The sequence below is a fragment of the Nematolebias whitei genome, chromosome 18 (genome assembly GCF_014905685.2).
Source record: "Nematolebias whitei isolate Nwh7 chromosome 18, NemWhi1, whole genome shotgun sequence".
NCBI lineage: Eukaryota > Metazoa > Chordata > Actinopteri > Cyprinodontiformes > Rivulidae > Nematolebias > Nematolebias whitei.
The window spans coordinates 14,631,506-14,636,540 of record NC_056515.1 but is presented as its reverse complement, the minus strand read 5'-3'; positions in this window follow the sequence as shown (position 1 = coordinate 14,636,540).

The following is a 5,035-nucleotide window of genomic DNA, read 5'->3' as shown; positions in this document are numbered from 1 at the left end:
CTCTCTGTTGTGGTGATTTTGGTCCAGAGTTGAAGGGGTTCGTTACACTGGCGGATGGAAGCTGATTTGGGAGCTGGACAAACTTTTCAAGGGTGGTAGGAGCTGAAATTTGGTTGGATTGCATAAACTGAGCTCTGACTGTAGCATTATGGCCTCCTCTTCAGGGGAAATAGTGAGAATGAGCTGGAATGGATGATGGCAAAATCGTCAAAAATGAAAACAGCACAAAGAAAAAGACAAGAAAGAGACAGAAGCTTGTCAGACGAAACTGAGTCACGGATAGACATAAGTAAAAAGTCAAAAATCAGTACAAGTCCAAGAAATCAAACGCAGGTGGAACTAATTAGGAAAGAGGAATGGAAAGTAATGGTGGAGTTTAATCAAGAGGGAAGATACCTTCATCCAATAAAACTATCAAAGGCAATAGAGGAGGAAATTGGGAAAATAAAATTATCCAGACTCATGAACAACAAAATAATTCTTATACATGTGTGTAGTGAACTAAGCCTCAGGTCAAATCCTGACCTTGAGGGCCTTCCTGGGACAAGAACTGTATTTCATTGATTTGAGTCCAGACACACAAAATCAAGTCCATCCAGAGACTTTCTAAGTGTCTTGCATTGATCAATTGAAAGAACACTCTCTTTTTCTATTATCATTACTATCTTACAAATGTCTTGATAATCAAAGTGTGTTAGTTCAAACCATTTTAAATGTTGAAGTGAACTACTCATTTTAAATCAACTGTGAAACAGTATTAGTGATTTTTTAATCCTCATTCAAAGTAGAAATCAAGTTAAGGTCTGTTACAGAGTAATTATGCATTTTCTGATTTTCTGTCTGAAATGAGCAAGTGTAAGTTGGTCCAAGGTTGGAGTCAAACGCAAACAAGTTGTTGGAACGAACTGTCATGTTTTTAAATCCTCTCAGACATAAATAGAGAAGCTGGCACCTGTTTTCCCCCAACTCGCCTAAACATTTCTCTCGTCTGTCTCAAAAACATCTTCTGTCTGTTCCAAAACAATTTTTCTGTTTTTCTGACTTCTAGTGACCTCTTACGTCACAAAAACACACCCCTGATTAGCTATTTCAGCCAATCAGAAGTTCCCAAATGAACCAGAAACAGAACTCTTTAAATGTCGGCACTTCCTAGTTCGAACCAGTGCGGTGGGAGAGCAGTTCAGTTTGGAGAGCAGAACCGAACAGAAAAGTGCTGGAGAGAACAGAAGATTCAGACATGATCCGCAGTTCGTCCGAGTCTTGTGGGAATTATGCAATCTTCCACATCTGAGTGGAACTCTGACGGACTCACAACTCATGTGAGACCAACCGAGAGGTGAACGTGTGCTGCAAGTACTGTCACTACTCCGGACGATTCCCAACCATCCTACGGAGACGCTGAAATGGTAGCGTTAAATGGAACTCCATTTTAGAACTGGTCGGTCCACAGTAGATGCTCTAGTAAGAGTATATGTAATGATATAGAAAAATCACTGAAAATGAAAGAAATGATGATCATATTATTCTTTGACATAGAAAAAGCGTATGACTCTATGTGGAGGGAAGGGCTGCTAATAAAACTAGAACAAATGGGAATAGATGGGAGGATGTATAACTGGATTGCCATCTTCTTTCAGGATAGGACAATTAAAGTAAAAGTTGGGGGTGAATTATCAAGACACTTTAAAGTGGAAAACGGCACCCCTCAAGGCAGTGTAGTTAGTCCTGTTTTATTCAACATTATGATTAACGACATATTTGCAAAGCTTGACAGAGACATCAAATCAGCTTTATATGCAGATGATGGAGCAATATGGATGAGGGGGAGAAATGTGCCACATGTAGTTAAAAGCATAAGAAAAGCAATTAATCAAATAGAAAACTGGTCTTATGAATGGGGTTTCAAACTATCTGTAAGCAAAACCAGCTACATGATGGTTACAAACAAAAAGAAGATAAATATTGGAAATCTTTTATTATATAGACAACCTTTAAAAACACATTTAAAACAGGTGGAAACAAAATATAAGCAAGTCATTAATCTAATGAAAGCAGTGGCAGGAAACAACTGGGGAGCAGATAAACAATCATTATTAAATATCTACAGAGCTCTCATGAGATCAACTTTGGACTATGGATGCATCGTGTGTGGAGCAGCAGCAAATTCAACACTACAAAAACTAGACAGACTTCAATCCAGAGCATTACGAGTGTGCACAGGAGCAATAAAGACGACCCCCATTAATGCACTCCTTATAGAAACTGGTGAGACTCCGTTAGAAATGAGAAGAACAAAACTTTCATTAACTTACTGGGTGAAACTCAAAGGAAGTAAAGAAGGAAATCCTGCAGCAACAACAATCCAGAACTGCTGGGAATATAACAATATCAAAGAAATGGTTTTGGTCGGAAAATAAACAAATTAGCTGGATTACATGGAATAGAAAATAAAGATTTTGCACAGATTAATCCAAATAGTGTTATTTCTCCATGGTTAATTCCAGAAAGCAAAGTAGACACGAACATTCTTGAAATGAAACGAGAATGGAACAAAAATGAAATGGGGGTGAAAACCAGCAAATACATTAGAGAGACATATTTTAGTTACCAGGAAATATATACAGATGGCTCAAAAAACACAAAGGGGTGGGTTGGAATAGGGGTTTATATTCCAGAGTTCAAAGTTTGTACATCTAAAATAATTTCTGATCAACTATGTTTTCACAGCAGAAATGGTGGCAGTCATATTTAGTCTACAGTGGATAGAGGAAGTTAGACCGGACAGGGTGGTGATATGCACCGTCTCAAAGGCTGATATAGAAAGCATTCAGTCTAAAGGAAACAACAGGAAAGATCTACAACTAGAAATACATCTCACATTATTCAGGTTACACAGGGGAGGCATAGACGTTCATTTTTGTTGGGTGCCAGCACACGAGGGGGTGGAAGGAAATGAAAGAGCAGATAAACTTGCTAAAAAAAGCATTAAATGGTGAAATAATAGTAAATATTCCATTAGGGAAAGGAAAGGGTAAATCATTAATTAAAGAAAAAGAAATAGAGAAATGGCAGAAAACGTGGAATGAGGACAAGATAACAGTCGATGTGAGGAATGTGGGGAAACAGAAAGTGTGGAACATGTTCTGATGGAGTGCATTAAATATACAGAAGAAAGGGAGAGATTGAAAGAAAAAGTCAAGGAGGTGTGGAGTTTAGGAAGAATATTAGGAACAGAAGGGGACAAGGATAAAATAAGTAATGTTAGAAAAAAGTTGTTTATATATTTGCATAACATAAATATAAAAAATAGAATTTAAGGAGTGCTGGGCCTTTCATTTGTCTTTGGTTTGAGTAACATAAGATCTGGGTGACGTTATTACAATAAGCAGAACTTTTCAGGCTTTTTCTCACATGCTCCTGCTGTGCTTTGGATCGAGACCTCTGCGATGCATTTGTTCCCTTTCACCTCAACATCTGCAGCGATCTTAGTTTGACGTCATGGGCCTTTCATCTCTAAAAGACCTCTTCCTGTGATATGAAGAGTGAGGAGGAAGACGCTAGCTTACTCAGAAAACAAACGTTCAAAAACTAGATCCAGTATAAACACGGTGCTATCTGTTATCAGCTGGGTGTTAGACTCAAACAATCATGAGCTGTCCTTTGGGCATGAGCATGTAAACATTTAAATGATGCTTCCATTTAAAACTCTTGTGGAAAAAAAAAAAATCTACTTCTCAACAGTTTTGTCACATCTTTATCTAAAAATGGAACACAGGAAGTGCAGACTGAACACAGCTGTTTGTGTTGAGACATGCGTTTCATCTTGAAACAGATGTTTTCTGGCTCTGAACTTCTCTGTGCGTCACCTCACACCATGTTTCAAATAAAGAAAATACGTTTCTGTCAGCAGACGCCTGCGAGGTCGTGGACATCGAATGATTATTATTAAAATCCATCAATAGATTGCATTAAACATAGAAGCTAATGTAAAATACTTTTACATTCTCCTAAATGTAGGATGTATGGTTTCAGTCGAGTCCACTCGGAAACATGAAGCAACGGGCTGGAGCCACCGAGGGACAGAGATCAGCTTCACAGCAGCCTGTTAAAACAGAAACTGAAGAGAAAACACATTCTTGTCGAGCTGCCCTCAGACGCCCTGGTTTTTGCTTTGTCAGTGTGTTTTTTAAGGTGGTGTTTTTCACTTGAATCCTCCCACGGGGTATGAGTGTGGGGGTGGGGGACATCACACACCAGCAAACAGAGGTGACATTAAAGTGCTGTCAACGCTCAGGATGAAAACATGAGGAAACTTCTTGTCTCGGTCCTCCTTCTTGCTCTCTTTGTGCACAGCACGTACCAGAGAAAAGGTAAGAAACGCTCGTTAAACATCAGTTCTTCGTGTGAATCTGAGTTTAGTTTAATTTTTAAGTTAACGCAAAATATTTTGAATTTTGTTCGGTTCTCATTAGAAAAGCAATTTAAAGGCAGAAAACTAATAATTAGACATAGTTATAATTCTTTTATGACCAGGTGTCTATTTTAATAAAACTGTAGGTGTGTCTCAAGAGAACATGCAAAATATTTTGTGTTAGTAAATTTCACAATGGAACACAGTAAACATGTCAAATGTTTTCAAACTGTAAGAAAGAACATGTACCATAAAAAGGTCATTTTGAATTTTGTGGCAGAAACACATCTTAAGGGTCAGGGGCATGACAAGGGTGTGCAAGTGGGACAAAGAAGAAGCAACTGGAGGAGGAATGAGGTTCGTTGTGTTGACTGTCAACAGGTCAACAAGAGGACTGGGGATAAAAAAAAACATTTTCGAGAAGTTGAATATCTCAGAAGTAAAGATGGGCACAGGTTCACCAAAGGAAAACAGAAGAGCAGAACAATTTCAAAATGATGTTTGTTAGAATTTTGAAACTGATTCATGAAATCTTTTGAATTTCTTGGCTCACGGGACAACCAACCATCCATCCATCCATCCATCCATCCATCCATCCATCCATCCATCCATCCATCCATCCAC